Consider the following 17,187-nt stretch of genomic DNA (forward strand, 5'->3'; position numbering starts at 1 on the left):
CATTAATGCTCCTGAGCATTCCTGACACTGGCCACTGCATATTACAAACAGGAACCCCGGTTGCTGCAAGAATTCCTGCTGATAGCTTGCAGCATCTGGAAACCCGACCAACCACTGGAGGGAAGACACACCCATTAATGAGAATTGGAGCCATCTGCTCACAGGAGCAAATTTAGGAACATGGACTAAAGATGAGCAGCTTGTACATTGGTGTAACAAAATTACCATATGTTAGTATGTGCATTAACTCTTGCATTCAGAGCTAATCATGGCTATCATGCTAATCATTACCTACTTGACTAATTACAGCTAAGGTGGTGCTAATTAATTATTAGGGTATTTAAAACTAGTAATTTATATTCTTAAAGGCCATTTGTGATGAAAAGCCAAATGAGAAACGTTAAATGTTTTTGAAAATACTACATAATAATAAATGTGGTATTCACAACAATAAGGAACAACAGAACTTGCCGTGCCCCAAGCCAAGCTGTTCCAGTACAGCTACAATACTGGCAGCACAATTTAGTGACTTGGTGTCTGGCTCGTGACCTTCCAAGTCTCATTCTTGTGCGAGATCAAAACCCAGTTTGCAGAAGGGCTGAGCTTCTACTTGTAGCTTCTCCCTTTCGAAGGCTGGGGACATACTTTCCACTTGTGTTTTTTTATTAATCATTTCTATCGAACAGCATTTGTAAAAGCACTGAACTATTTTACATGGGACTCTAGCCACCTGAGTGGGGAATAGGTTTGCAAAAGCAGCGAATTGTTTCCATATCATTCAAAATAATGAGTCTGGGCAGAGTACATGAAGAGAAGCTTCACATTGGTGGCAAGGTGGAGAACTGGAGGGCACTGATTTAAGGTAATTCGCAAAACTAAAGGCAACATGAAAAAAAAAAACTATCCGGCTATGTGTAGCCCTATCCCTTTCTAAGCTCCTGAGGGTGTTCGAGGAGAAGAGAGACCTGCCGGAGATGAAGATCCTGACGGCGGAGCCGCACTTTTCTCTGCCGTTGCAACGGGAACGTGAGGTGATGGTGCATGTGTACAACCCCTTCGTCCCTGTCGCCGACGTGGTCACCTTCCTCACCAGGTACTTCGATAAGGTGGGGAGCGGCACTGAGATTCGAGACGACTTGGGGATCTGGACAGGCAAACGCCTGTTTAAGGTCACGCTAAAGACCGATGGTAAGGGAGCCATTTTCCACCCTCCTTCCAGTTTCGCTATCGGGGGAAACCGTGGCTACCTGGTCTACGCTGGGCAACCCAAGCATTGTCGCTCATGCGGCAAGGCTGGTCATGTGGCGGCCAACTGCAGCGCCTCCCTCTGCAAGATCTGCAAACAGGAAGGGCACCAGACAAAAGACTGCAAACAGGCCAAGTGCTGCAACCTGTGTGGCGAGGCAAGTCACCTCTACAGGACCTGCCCCAAACGCTGCCGTACTTACGCACAGGCAGCCAAAGCCGACCACGGGGAAGCAGAAGAAATGTTCCGTGTCACTCCAACCACCAAGGCCCCCAGGGAGCTCAACGGGACAAAGGAGGACACAGAGAGAGACAAGGTGGAGAAAGAGATTGAGGCAACAGAGAGCCAATCAACAGCACTACCCCCTGAACCTTCCAGTCCTCAGGACAGCGAATCAATGGAGGAGGAGGCAGCAGTGGAAAAGCAGCAGGGGGAGTGGCGGACGGTGAAGAACAAGAAAAGTAAGAGGGAGCGAAGAAGAAGCAAAGGCGTTTCCCAGAGAAGCGGCAAGAGGCGTCTCCCATCCGACACGGATGACAAGGGCAGCAGCTCTTCGGATGAGGAAGTGCCAGAGCGGCACCGACAGAAGAGGCGGCAAAGCTCCAGGGCGTTGGAGGACGAGACACCCGAGCTCCAGAAAATTGGAGACAACAAGGAGACCAACGCACCCCAACTTTGCCTGCAACCTGAGGAGGCCAGTGCACCACAGCCCCTGGAATCTGGGAGCAGTGAGGCAATCATCGCACCCCAGCTCCAGGAAGCCGGGAACAGCAACCCCCCAGAGGGGGTGAGTTTTGGAGAAGCTTCTCCAGCAAAGGTCATCTCAAAATCCGCTCACTACGTGAACCTCCAGATGCCACTGGAGCAGAACACGGCCAAGGAGATCTACCTCAGCCCATCCAAAGTGAAGGAATTTGAGCTCACTACGGGTATGAAGGAGCAGACTAAAGGTCTGGGACTCTCAGAGACAGTGGGTTTGGTAGGAGAATAAATGCTTTAATATGGGTTTAAAGATTGTATCCATAAATGTGCGTAGCATTAAATCTACTACGCGATGTGTTGCGACCTTGGACTACCTAGCCAAGGTCAAAGCTGACCTGTTGTTTCTGCAGGAGTGTGCGATACCGCACCTCAGCTCCTACAGGCAATGGTCACGATGGTGGTCCCACGGGCCATCGATCTGGTCGGGCGGAAACGACTCTCGTTCCTCCGGCCTGGGTATTCTGCTGCGGGGAGGCAACTTCACCGTCTCCGAGGTCAAGGAGGTGGTGGGCGGGCGACTCCTGGTAGCAGACGTAATGTACAAGAACGCTCCACTCCGGTTAATTAACGTGTACGGCCCAGCACAAGGGGCTGAGCGGCTGGAGGTTTTTCAGCAGCTCCCACTGCTGCTGGTGACCTCCAGGCCGGTCATTCTGGGCGGGGACTTCAACTGCATCATCGATGCGGCTGGACGATCCGGCAGGGCCGGAAGCAGATTGGACGCTACGTCCAGATCCCTGATGGAAACAGTTAAGGATGCCAAGCTGCACGACGTCTTCAGCAACCCTGCAGACGGAGCGCAGCGTAGATACACCTGGTCGCGGCCAGACGGGTCCATTCGTTCCAGGATAGACTTCCTGTTTGTGTCCCGTGCATTCACAGTCAGATCCACCGACGTCAAGCCGGTGTTCTTCTCTGACCACTGCCTCCTACTGGCGGACTGCCACTTGGAGGAAGACCTGAGGGTGGGCAGGGGGGCATGGAAGCTAAATGTGCAACTGCTGACCCCAGAGAACATTGAGGAGCTCAAGAGGGATTACAAAGGTTGGAGAACCGTGAAACCCCTCTTTGAGTCCCTGACACACTGGTGGGAAGTGATCAAGGGAAGCATCAAGAGGTTTTTCATCCTCAAAGGCACCCAGAAAGCTAGAAAGGAACAGAGGGAAATGTCCCGACTCCAGGAAAAGATGCAGAATCTGCTCCGGCTGCAGTCGATGGGGGTCGATGTCAAGGAGGAGCTCCAAGAGGTGAAGGGCCAGCAAGCCTCGCACTTTGCCTCGGAGGCCTCCAAGATCATCTTCCGTTCCAGAGTCCGCTCCGTGGAGCAGGATGAGACGTGCTCACGTTTCTTCTTCCAAAAGGTACACAGAGAGCGCTCTGTGATCAGCAGCCTGAAGGAAGAAGACGGCTCAGTAAAGTCATCACGGTCCGACATTCTGAGGATCAGCAAATCCTTTTATGCCGGACTGTATGACGTGAAGCCCACGGACAGCACGGCCTCCCAGTCCTTCCTGTCCTCTATCACGGAGGTCCTAGACCACAGTACGCGGGAGAGCCTAGACAAACCGCTAACTCCTGACGAACTGACTAAGGCCCTCGAGTCCTTCGAGAAGAGTAAAACCCCCGGAAGCGACGGCCTGCCGGCGGAGTTGTATTCGGCTCTGTGGGACTTGATCGGCCCAGACCTGCTAGAAGTGTACGAGAGTATGCTCCTGGCCGGCAGCATGTCAGAATCCATGAGGAAAGGCATCATCACCCTCATCTACAAGCACAAGGGGGAAAGGGAGGAAATTAGAAATTGGCGACCCATTTCACTGTTGAATATGGACTATAAGATTCTGTCCAAGGTCATCGCCAACCGGGTCAAATCCGCTCTGGAATTGGTGATTCACCCTGACCAGACCTGCTCTGTGCCAGGCAGGAAGATCTCTGACAGCCTGGCGCTGCTCAGGGATACGATTGCCTATGTACAGGACAGGGGTGTGGATACCTGCCTCATCAGCTTGGATCAGGAGAAGGCCTTTGACAGAATATCGCACACCTACATGGGGGATGTGCTCTCCAAAATGGGCTTTGGGGAGGGAATTCGAAATTGGATCCAACTGCTCTACACTAACATCAGTAGCGCAGTCTCAATCAATGGGTGGGAAACAGATAGCTTTCCGATTAAATCTGGAGTCAGGCAGGGCTGCCCTCTCTCGCCTGTCCTTTTTGTGTGCTGCATAGAACCCTTTGCCGAGTCCATCAGGAAGGATCCGGGCATAAGAGGAGTGACGATCCCAGGCAGTGGAGGCACTCAGGTAAAAGCCTCCCTGTACATGGACGACGTCGCCGTCTTCTGCTCGGATCCGCTGTCGGTGCGCAGACTGATGCACGTCTGCGACCAGTTCGAACTGGCCTCGGGAGCCAAGGTAAATCGTGGGAAGAGCGAGGCCATGTTCTTTGGGAACTGGGCTGACCGATCCTTTGTCCCCTTCACTGTCAGGGCTGACGGCCTGAAGGTGCTGGGGATATGGTTCGGAGGGACCGGGGCATGCGTTAGAAACTGGAAGGAGCGAGTGGCTATGGTGAAAAGGAAACTGGGCATGGGGGAGCGACGCTCCCTCTCCATTGCGGGTAAGAACCTGGTCATCAGGTGTGAGGTACTCTCGCTGTTGCTGTACGTGGCGCAGGTCTGGCCCATTCCACACTCCTGCGCGATGGCGATCACTCGAGCCATCTTCCGCTTTATCTGGAGGTCGAAAATGGATCGTGTCTGCAGGGACGCGATGTACAAGCCTCTAGATAAAGGGGGAAAAAACGTGCCCAACATCGCCCTCATACTGATGGCCACCTTTGTGTGCGGCTGCATCAAGCGGTGCGTAGACCCTCAGTACGCAAACACCAAGTGTCACTACGTGCTGAGGTTCTACCTGTCCCCGGTGTTGCGAAGGATGGGTCTGGCCACGCTGCCGCGGAACGCTCCAAGTAGTTGGACCGTGCCGTACCACCTGTCCCTGGTGGAAAAATTTATGCAGAAAAACACCTTTGACCACAAGTCCATCAGGCAGTGGTCAGCACGTAACGTCCTAGAGGCCCTGAGGGATAAGGAGAGGGTGGACCCTGTGGGATGGTTCCCCGAGCAGACTGTCAAAGTCATTTGGCAGAATGCCTCATCGCCAGAACTTTCCAACAAGCACCAAGACGTAGCTTGGCTGGTGGTGAGAAAGGCCCTCCCCGTCAGATCCTTCCTACACGCCAGGAGTCTCACTCCCTCTGCACGATGCCCTCGAGGTGGCTGTGGTGGGGAAGAGACCGTTGTTCACCTCCTTGTGGATTGTGCCTTTGCAAAGAAAGTCTGGAGAGAGATGCAGTGGTTGCTGTCGAGGTTCATCCCGAGCAGTTCTGTGACACAGGACTCTGTGCTCTACGGGCTGTTCCCAGGGACACACACCGAGACAAACATCAACTGCAGCTGGAGGATCATCAACTCGGTGAAAGACGCGCTTTGGTCTGCCCGAAACTTGTTGGTCTTCCAGCACAAAGATTTGTCCCCGACCGATTGTTGCGGACTGGCACAATCCAAAGTCCAGGACTACGTGCTGAGGGACGCACTAAAGCTTGGGGCAGCTGCCGCAAAGGCGCAATGGGGAAGGGTCGCTGTCTAAGACCTTTCTACCACAGCGCACCGAGAGACTGGGAACTGTTTAGAGCCCCTCGGGCTGTACAGATCAAAATGAAAGGCTGTAAATGACTGTAATATTGTTTGTACTGATGCACCTGGTGATACATTTTGTAAAAGTTTAACCTGGATTGTACCCTTGTAATGTTGTTTTTGAAATGGTTTTGAATGTGATTGAAGATTTTTATGAATAAAGTATATTTTTACAAAAAAAAAAAAAAAAATCCGGCTATGTGTAAAATTGCCCAGGTATGTGCTCTACACAAAAAGCAGGAGAAATCCAACCCGACCAATTACCGCCCCATCAGTCTACTCTCCATCATCAGTAAAGTGATGGAAGGGGTCATCAACAGTGCTATCAAGCGGCACTTGTTTAGCAATAACCTGCTCACTGACGCCCAGTTTGGGTTTCGCCAGGGCCACTCAGCTTCTGACCTCATTACAGCCTTGGTACAAACATGGACAAAAGAGCTGAACTCCCAAGGTGGGGTGAGAGTGACTGCCCTTGACATTAAGGCAGCATTTGACAGACTGTGGCATCAAGGAGCCCTAGCAAAACTGGAGTCAATGGGAATCATGGGGGAAACTCTTCGGTGGTTGGAGTTGTGCCTAGCACAAAGGAAGGTGGTTGTGGTTGTTGGCGGTCAGTCATCTCAGCTCCAAGATGTCACTGCAGGAGTTCCTCAGGGCTGTGTCCTTGGCCCAACCATCTTCAGCTGCTTCATCAATGACCTTCCTTCCATCATAAGGTCAGAAGTGGGCATGTTCGCTGATGGATTGCACAATGTTCAGCACCATTCACAGCTCCTCAGATACTGAAGCAGTTCATGTCCAAATGCAGCAAGACCTGGACAATATCCAGGCTTGGGCTGACAAGTGGCAAGTAACATTCATGCCACACAAGTGTCAGGCAATGACCATCTCCAACAAGAGAGAAACTAACCATCTCCCCTTGATATTCAATGGCTTTACCATCACTGAATCTCCCACTATCAACATCCTGGGGGTTACCATTGACCAGAAACTGAACTGGACCAGCCATATAAATACTGTGGCTACAAGAGCAGGTCAGAGGCTAGGAATCCTGTGACAAGTAACTCACTCCCTGACTCCCCAAAGCCTGTCCACCATCTACAAGGCACAAGTCAGGAGTGTGATGGGACACTCCACACTTGCCTGGATGAGTGCAACTCCCACAACATTGAAGAAGCTGGACACCGTCCAGGACAAAGCGCTTGATTGGCACCACATTCACAAACATTCACTCCCTCCACCACCAACGCACAGTAGCAGCAGTGTGTACCATTTACAAGATGAACTGCAGGAATTCACCAAGGCTCCTTAAACAGCACCTTCCAAACCTACGACTACTATGATCTAGGCGACAAGGGCAGCAGATAGATGGGAGTACCATCACCTGGAAGTTCCCCTCCAGGTCACTCACCATCTTACTTGGAAATATATCGGTGTTCCTTCACTGTCGCTGAGTCAAAATCCTGGAACTCCCTTTGTAACAGCACTGTGGGTGTACCTACACCACAGGGACTGCAGCAGTTCAAGGCGGCAGCTCACCACCACCTTCTCAAGGGCAATTAGGGATGGGCAATAAATGCTGGCCCAGCCAGCGAAGTCCACATCCCGTGAATGAATTAAAAAAAACAACAGATTCAGTTGATTAAACCCACTTCCTTTACATTCATTCTTATCTCAGTCATAGACCCACTTCTCAATCCACCCAAGGATTCCTATTCTCTTCCTGACCTCAATGTGAGTCAAACAGACCTAGAATTATCTCTATAGCCCTTCACCACTTCTCACAATCCAGTTTCTTCTTTAGAGGTAATAACTCACCAAGGATTAGCTACTTTTCTGATATTTAGGAGAAATAAGCATTGAAAGAAATAAATTTGTTCCAGAAATAGACTCACCTGGTAACTGGATGATGTTGCTGGTAGGAACACTATTCCTGTGCCTCTGGGACCGAGGTTTGAACCTACTTCAGACTAACTGGATGAACGTCTCCATTCTCTACAGTTGGAACATTTCTGAAATCTTCAGCTATTCTTAAGCCAGCTTTCAATCAGCATGAGCTCATTGCACAGATCTGCACATAACTAGGCATTAATTACTGCTAAATTCATCAACTGTTTCTGAAAATATAGCTGGTGTAGCAATATCTCGCTGACGCAATGGGGGAGGGGCCAGTTTAGTTTAAATCACATAGTTACAGTGATAGTGTCCCTATTTCTGAGCCAGAAGCTCTGGGTTCAAATCCTACTGTAGGACTTGATGGCCAAAGAAGGTGCATTCATAATGTGGCCAAACAGATGTATATCCTTCCAGAAAATCCTAATGGCAGGCACAAAGAGCAATAGAGATTGCTGGTCTGCCATTTGATGGAAAGAAATTGGAATCTGGACCATCACTTTCCATAGCTCCAGGCAAAAGTGTATGTTACCACAGCAACTCAGACTTCTTGGTGGGGGTGGGGCAGCCATTGGCTGGACGGGGCTGGTGTGAATCAGGTTGGTGCCAACAACATGGGATTTGAACCCTGATCTGGCTCCTCGCTCTGGTCATGGTGGAGGTGCTGGTGCTTTGCCTTTGTGTCAGGGAACAGAAGAAGGTTTCTGACTGTGACCCAGTGACCCCCCTACTGGAAACTCTCTGTGCACTAATGTTAGATGAGTACCAGGACAAATTCCTGCACAGTAAGAGTCCCTAATCGCTCATGGTTGAAAAGCTTGTTGACACTCATTGTTGGGGCTTTTTATGTGAAGAATGGGTGAGGTGGAAGGGGAATTTTTTTCATTACCAAATGGTAGTTATTTTAACGATGATCCAAGGTAAAGGTAGGTGAGAGGCTAGCTAACTAACTGATGGTAATATCTGGGTTTGTCTGTTTATGGATGGACCCAGAGCCAACCTAGTTGTAAGAGTTGCACCGACCTGGAGTAGGCAGATGGAACAATTTGGAAACTGTATTAGAAAGACTAAATCCAGCCTTCCTTCATGTGCAATTTTGTAAACACCTTTCCAATTATTCCGGTTGACGTAGTCCTAAAATAGCCAAGGCTGCACCTCAGGATGCCTGCTCCGATTATAAACATGTTAGCTGGTTTTCATTATTGAATGGGGTATGTAGTAATGGGGATATCACTGCATTTGATTAGCTCCAATTACACCCATGGGAGATCAGTGTGTTTAAACCCAGTATTTTTGGGAAAAAAAAACATATTGAAAACATAAGATTACATCATCCTCCTAGCGTGAAGGATAACATCACTTCATTTGGTGTAGATTAGGAGCTGAAACTCCATATGAGAGCAGGAAAAAGTCAGGAATGTTCCAGTTTGTTTTACCGAGGACAATATTCCATTACCATCCTTATATGTAGCTGTACATGGGGGTCCAGGATTCATATAGTCTATCAGCACAGTTTATTTATGATTATGTTGCTCCAGGATGATTAAGAAACCTGTAGTTGTCAATAGTATGGACAACCTAAATGGATGCAGCCCCTTTTTATAAGGATTTGCTTATATCAGATCCCTATGGCCTTGACTGATAAGTGAATCGTTCATAAGGGCTTATGCTCAAACAAACTGCAAGTGTGGTCTTGGGCCCAAATCTCTTGGACTCGTAACTATAGCACGCGAGTATGTTTGGCATATGTCAACACAGTTTGTCTTCCCTCAAGTGTGTGTGCATATCCAATTGCTTTTTCCCGGCTATAAATTAGCCTTATGTTGTTGCCTAAGGAGCAAAATGTATAAATGATCTTCATTTTAAAATGCACATAATTAATTAGAGTCAGGCCCTTAATGTGTAATCTTGCTCCATTCTTTAGGTCCACAACATAAATTGTCCATTCACTATAGTCTCCCTACCAGTTCCAGATCTCAGATGATTACTTTCCTTCCCTCAAAACAACCTCCCCATTGCCCTAGAATGGTGTCAAAGTTTCCATTAAACCAATGATGTACAATTATGTCATTCCATGTCACAAAGCCAATGATGCCCTATTAGATCATTTCATCTGACTTAGCCAATGATATCCTGTTACATTACTCAGTGACACTAAGCCAATGGTGTCATGATAGGCTATATGTTTCATTTCTTAGCCAATGATATCCTATTAGGTCATGTTGTGTTACTAAGACAGTGATGTCATAAAAGGCCATTGTGTGTTGCTGAGCCGATGATGTTTTGATGGACCATTTGCGGTGATAATGTCAGGATGGACACTCTCTGTGTTACTAAACCATCAATGTTAGGGTAAGCCACTGTCAGTTGCTTCAGGCAGTTCTTGAGGTCAGTCAAGCAGTCAGAAATGATCTTCTGTAGTTTGAGGCCAGGAGTACTAGGGAGCCCAGCCCTCATTGGCACAGCTGAGAACAAGATTTCAGAAAACCTCTTTCACTTTTTGATTGCTGAGCGACTGACATTATGAAAGAATCTACCACAACTGCAAGCGATAGCAACATATAATGGATGCTTCATATTCTCCCTCTGACTGAAGAATACAGAAAGCTCCTTAAAATTCCAGGATGAGGCTAGATGGAAAATAACACTGTGACAGTGCAGTAAAAGCCCAGGCATGCTCATTGTGCTTGTGAGCACTCAAATGAATGGGTCTATGAATATTTCATTCATGACTTCCAAAAATCAGCAATTACGGTTTCAAGTCAACCAGTCTTCATTTGGCCAGCATCCACAAATATGGTGGATTAAGTTGTCAATTTCTAACACATGCCAATTTATTACATTCAACATGAGAATTCCATTTCATTTCCAGTCGTTCCCATTACAATTAATGAGTGATCTAATCGGCAACTTGGAATTCTCTACAAAGCCCAAGCCCACCCAAATCCAGCTAACTTGTAGTTGCATGTCAGTTTTTTTTTTGCAGTTATAAATTTCATATAATCTTAAATGAGCGTGTGAATGTTTCACTCACAACGTTGAAAATATCAAGGTTATATGTTCAAAGCAGTTAGTCCCATTGTCAGTTTCTTGCATCCGTGAATGGAACATTTCTCACAATGAATGAGCCTGAACACATTTGGCAATTACTTGCATGAGATGAATTGGTGCTAATCACATTTCAGTTATATTACATTTGTAAACTAATTTTACTGTATTGTTGAAACTGTCACTATAACATTTGCCCAAAACTGTAGCACTCTGAAAGTTACGAATTTCACAATGCTGAGGGTGAACATATGGGTTGCCACGTTGTACCTGGAGTAGCAAAGTGCGTTAAAAATCTGAAGTAAAAATAGTTTACCAAGTATCATTCATTAGTGTTATGTGAAGGTGGTGATGTAGTGGTAATGTCACTGGATTAGTAATCCAGAGGCCCAGGCTCTGGAGGCATGGGTTCAAATCCCACCACAGCAGCTGGTGGAATTTAAATTCAATGAACAAGTTGTACAAAACTGGTATTAGTCACCATGATCAGTGACTGTCTGAAAAACCCATATGGTTCACTAATGCCCTTTGGGGAAGGAAATCTGCCATCCGTACCTGGTCTGTTCTACTATGTGACTCCAGACTTTGAGCAGGGGCAGTTAGAAATGGGCAACAAATGCTGGCCTTGCCAGTGCTGCCCCATTCCATGAAAGCTTGTTTTAAAAAACACTGTGATAGTCAATCATTTTAGTTTAAAAGATACTTTTAACTACACAGAGCTGCAGGAACTGTGTTGGGATTGTCACAGTAGCTGAACAGGAACATCACTTCTAACGCTTCCCTGATGTTGAGAGTGAATGTCCTGAAAGCGGAACATGAGAAAATTTGGGAGCTTTCCTTGTTAATTATTGAATGAACAGTTCTTTAAATATTCTCCTTGATGATTAAAGCTGTTAATCCTCACTCGTGCATACATGCACATACAAACACTTCCAGATTTTGACGTTTTGCAACTGTGTAAAATGGCTGATGGTGAATCCAGAGCCCATTTCACAATGCTCTTCTTTTTATTTGCTCATGAGATGTGGGCATTTATTAGCCATCCCAGAGGGCATTTAAGTGTCAGATACATTGCTGTGGGTCTGGAGTCACATGTAGGGCAAACCAGGTAAGGACAGCAGGTTTCCTTCCCTAAGGGACATTAGTGAACCAGATGGGTTTTTATGACAATCAGCAATGGTTTCATGGTCATCATCAGACTTTTAATTCCAGATTTTTATTGAATTCAAATTCCACCATCTGCTGTGGTGGGATTCAAACCCTGGTCCCCACAACGTTACCCTGGGTCACCTAACCAGTGACAATACCGCTACACCATCACATCACCAGGGATTTGCACTTGAACTGATGTTTTACAATATGGCACAGGCAGAACTCACACAATGGGCGAAATACTACGGCAGCGGGATTTTACATTGCCGCTGAAGCCAATGAGGTTTAGAATGTCCCACCGCATTTTACGGCCCCGTCCCTGCCAAACCGGGGCCGTAAAATTCTGCCCATACACTCACGTGAATTGTTTAATGATTACTGGCAAGATTGGCAGGTGAACACTTAAAGGGCATACCTTCTGATTGGTGCTGTTTAACACATGTACCAGTCTGCAATTTTAATTCAAGAGTCAATGCATTTAAAATAAACATTTTAGCATTGACCTAAAAATGGTGCCCGCCATTAGTTAGACTCTTGTCCTTTTAATCTATGTGGTGTTTTGTCCTGCAAAGCACCTTCTACAGGGCATCTGGGATCAGAATGAACAGGCCAAGCAACCATGTGTCTCCTTAACCAATCCAATTGAAGCATTGTGGAATTAACATTGCAAGGTCTGAACAAGGGAATGTATAGGCTGGATTTTCATGTTGGAGGCGAGTAGTGGGAGTTGGGGAATTTCGCAGCTTGGCATTCCCACCTTGGGAGAAAGTGCCTCGATAGGCACAATTTTTGCTCCAGGGTGGGCGGGTGCGTGCTGGAGTCAGACTCACAGCCCCCAGAAGCAGTTTGGAGGCCTGCATTGCTTCTCTGGGACTTTGTCATAGTTGTTTTATGCAATATTAGGCTCTCTAGCCCTCATCCCTCACATCCTGTCACACCCCACCCACCCAATCCTCATGCCCCATCCATGCAAATCCATGCCAACCCTTGCCTCTTACCTGCATGGCAAGAATGAGGGAAAATGGGGGTGGGTGGAGGGGTATGGATTGACATGGAGGGTCTGAGGGTGGCCATTTGAGTGGGTGGAGGGGCATTGATCGGCATGGAGGATATGAGGGGCCACTGGGAGTGGGTGGGGGCATGAGTTGGTATGGGGGGCATTGGTAACACCTTTTGAAGTTATCTTTCAAAATGTTCCCTCATCCAAACTATGGTTCACGACTTCTCTGAGGGGCCAGGAATCACAAGTCCTTGAGAAGCTGATCGGACTCCACAAAAATTCAGAGGCCAAAGTGCTGCCTACCCCAACAATAGAGCTGCCCAGGTAGGGACTGTGAGCCCACACCCTTCTCCCGCGCTAGTGTAAAACGGAGCACTGGGAATGGGGGTGGGAATTCCGGAATTGTGCCCTGTCCACCATCTATAAAGGTGTGCAGAGTCACCCCAACTTCGCAAAAATTGATCCCTATGTTACAGTAGGTGAATTCAATGTTAAATCAGATACGGAATAGAAAGTAAAGAGAGGGAAAGAAAGATTTGATGAAAAGAGAAATAAAGACAGAAAGAAAAAGTGAAAAGATTAAATTTATTTTAAAAATCTCAAACAACAATTAATACCTGAGAACTGATACTCCACACTTGTAATAGTTAATTTCAGTGCCAGAGATGTTGACTGGCAGTAATTAATAGTTATCACTTTGTTAAAAGAATAAACAGACTAAAATGACAAGCTCTAACTTTATTTGGAACTTCACGTCATTCCGTGCAGTTCAATGCTGAGGCAAACAGAGAGATATTGTTTTTGCGAAGCAAAGGGCGCAACTTGGACAGCAACCTTTGTATTTTTGCTTTTAACCATGCATCTGGCCCTTGCCTGAGGTTGCTGTGCGAGCTGTGCATAAATAACAAGTGTTATTAACCTCACCATTATTTTGAAAGCAAATACTGGGCCATTATGTATAGCTGATGCAGAAAGTAACTTGATGCAAGTTTGTTAATTATTTATACCAAACAAGCACCAATTGGAAAATCTCCCTTAATGTAATTGTATATAATGCCCTGAATGTTATTCTAGTAAGTAAATATTTAGCCATAGTCCACCAAGGATCATAGGCACCTCTCTCCATTAGAGAGAGAGACAAGTGGTTATATATAGGACACCACACTACAAGCGTGGGGAAAGGTGAGGAGGCAGGCCTCCATGAACTACATTGACATTAATCTGTCTATTTTACATGGGTTGACACTCTGCCAAAATGGCTGACAATGGAACAGCTTAAGAATGCTTTAGCCATTCCTTCACCTAACTTCAACTACTGCAATTTGTAGATTCAAATGTTTTGTGACTTTACAATGAAGCTTAATGTGTTTGAGGGAACATGGTCAGAATATTCAAAAGAAAACTCAGTAACAGGAAAATGAATGACAATCTTAGAAGAAGCAATTTGTTTAATTGGAAAATTGAGGTGAAGGGCCACTCCCCCCAAAAAAAATTCTGTTAAAGCTAGTTCAACTGAAATTTTCAAGCCTGACATTGATAGACTTTTGTTAGGTAAGGATGTTGAGGAATGTGGATCAAAGACATGTAAATGGGGGTGAGGTACAGACCACGAACTAATGGAGTGGCAAAGCAGATTAGAGAGGCTGAATTGGCTTCTCCTGTTCCTATGAGGACACCAACAAGGTGAAAAGAGTTGGAGTTTGATCTTGCTCTCAAAAAAATGGCCAATCTTAGATTTAAAAGACTTTGCAGTTGGAGGAAGGAGGTAAAGAGTTAGTTACACTGTCTGGAAGAGCTGGGAAGCAATTAGAACAGGAAATGGAGTGAAGAGACTTGACTTCAACACAGTGCAAATATGGAGAGGAGGAAGAGTAGGTCAGAACACATATTGGGTTTTAGGAGGAACAAAGAAGAGAGCTTAGTGGAGCCCTCCCTACAGTGGAGAAAGGAGAATAGAGAGGCGTGAAAAGTTACGATAGAGAGAAGATTGGCGATGAGATTTGTGAGAAGGTTTCACAGATAGGTGCTAGCCTTGGCTCACTGGTAGCACACTCACCTCAGTCCAAAAGCTATGGGTTTAAGTCTTAGTCTGAAAACTTGAGCATAAATCTAGGTTGACACTTCACTGCAGCACTGAAGGAGAACGACACTATCGGAGGTGCCATCTATCAGTTGGTGCATTAATCTTTGGCCTATCTGCCTCCTCAGGTAGATGTAAAAGACCCCACTGCATTATTTTGAAAAAAGATCAGGGGAGTTCTCCCTAGTGGAATGCCTGATTTTTATCCCTCGATCAATGTCATAAAAAGAGAGCGTCTGTTATTACAATGCTCTTTATGGGACCTTGCTATGTGCAAATTGACTGCTGCGGTCCATACATTACAACAATCCAGGAGTACTTAATTGGCTATAAAATGTATTCATGAAAGATGTGGAATAAATGCAAGCTCTCCACTTTTAGTTAGTTGACAGATGCTTTCCTAGATACAATGTTCAAGTATTGGGCCTATGCAGAGATATAAGTGCAGAAAAGACCGTTGGTGCAATCAACAGGTGAGTACTCAATTTGTACATAAACATTTCTCCGTCCACATTATAGTGTGGTCAGTATCCCACTAGCTTCAAATGACCTAAAACATTTGAAATAGAAGACAGAAGAATGTCATAGGAATGTGTTATGTTTTCCCAACAGTCATGTATAATGCAGTTAATAGATAGGCTTACCACAATAAAGTTAATATTTTTACTTCAAGGAATTCAGCTGCTAAAGGGAGAAAAAAAAATTAACTAACAAGTTGGTTTCTAAACTTGGAAAGTTTCTGCGGATTATAAATCAGGGGCTGCAGAAGAGGCAATGTTCCTCATTGCGTGACCTCTTAAACATCCCAGGTTACGAAAACAGCTATAAATTGCAAAACATAGTCAACTTACTGTAGCTATCATTAGTTTTCTGTGTTATGGAGTCAAGGGTTGTCCAGAAATGGAAGGCCCCCTCAATTTTAGTGCAGGCCTGGTTAAAGTAACATTAATGAATTTTGTTGTGCTAAAAGTTCCTTGTGTTTGGCTATTTTCAGCCCACACAGAGCATATCAGTGTGCTTGGCTTAGTGGAAATATTTGCACCAATTAATTTTTGGCTTACAAATGTATTGCTTTGTTACGAGCCAAAACTGAAAGGAAAAATCTATAATCCTTAATATAATAAAACTGGGAGGGAGTCTCGAAATCCAGATAGGCCCATGATTTATCAAGTGTCTATTGTGAATCCTCCGTGAATCCTATCAATTCAAGTAAACACCAGCGAGGATGGTTTGTCCTGCCCACCCAGAAGGGCAGACAAAGAAAGGATCCGGAGGATAAAGGAAAGAAGAAATGAACGAGCAAATGTAAATCACCAAAACAAGAAAAAAAATGAGAAATAATAGATTAGGAAAAATAGGAGATTTAAAAACTCACATGGTAGAAGGGATGGAGGAGATATAGAATGCTGGAACTATAGGCCAGGATTTTATGGCCCCTCTCGCCTGGCGGGATATTACGCTCCCGCCGAACTGGATGGAGATTTAAACGGCTCGCCGCATCCGCCAGGGGGAGACAGCCCATGGCGGGGTCATAAAATCCTGGCCACAGTTTCTCAAACTGGAGAATTAAGTTCAAATCTCAGTCACAGCTGATACTTGTTTTGAGGTGACAGCCATAACAATGCCATGACATCGCTATTTAACAGGTCATAGTCTCTTTAGAGAAGTTGGCCATTCGACCCATCATGCCTGAGAATTCGTCCCAAACCCCTACTGTTTCCCCACAGCTCTGAATTTTTTTTTTCTCTGTTGACGTATTTATCCAATTCCCTTTTGAAAATGACTAATGAATCTGCTTCCATCACCCTTCCAGGCAGTGCCTTCAAGATCATAACAGCTCAATGCATAAAACTAAGTTTTTCTCTCCCCTCTCTGGTTCTTTGGCCAAATAACTTCAATCTATGTCCTCTGGTAACTGACGGTCCTGTCAACAGAAACACTTTCCCCTGATCCACTCTACTGAAAAGCTTCATAATTTTGAACACTTTAATTAAATCTCCCTTTAACCTTCCCTGCTATAAGGAGAACATTCCCAGCTTCTCCTGTCTCTCCACTGCAGTCCCTCACTTCTGGTACTATTCCAGTAAACCTCCGCTGCAACCTCTGCATCGCTTTTACATCCTCTCTGTGGTTTGGATCCCAGAATTGGACATAGCGCTCCAGCTGAGGCCTAACCAGTGACTTATAAAGAGCCTTTGCCGCTTGATGCATCATTTCCTCCTTCTCAGTGAGTCGGCCTTGCTTTAATTTGTATTTTTTACTGCTTACTTTACAGGCTCAGGTCCATCATTTGTAGATTCTAAATTTATGTT

The 17,187-nt window shown here is 45.9% G+C and overlaps 1 non-coding gene across 1 annotated transcript; it reads left to right on the forward strand.

Annotated features, from left to right (window-relative positions):
* The first annotated feature begins 513 nt into the window (after positions 1–513).
* Positions 514–645, forward strand: LOC144691306 (small nucleolar RNA SNORA35). The gene has a single exon (XR_013579101.1). It is a non-coding gene; the product is annotated as a small nucleolar RNA SNORA35 (small nucleolar RNA).
* The last annotated feature ends 16,542 nt before the right edge of the window (positions 646–17,187 follow it).

This window comes from Cetorhinus maximus, chromosome 15, assembly GCF_964194155.1.
Source record: "Cetorhinus maximus chromosome 15, sCetMax3.hap1.1, whole genome shotgun sequence".
NCBI classification, from domain to species: Eukaryota; Metazoa; Chordata; class Chondrichthyes; order Lamniformes; family Cetorhinidae; genus Cetorhinus; species Cetorhinus maximus.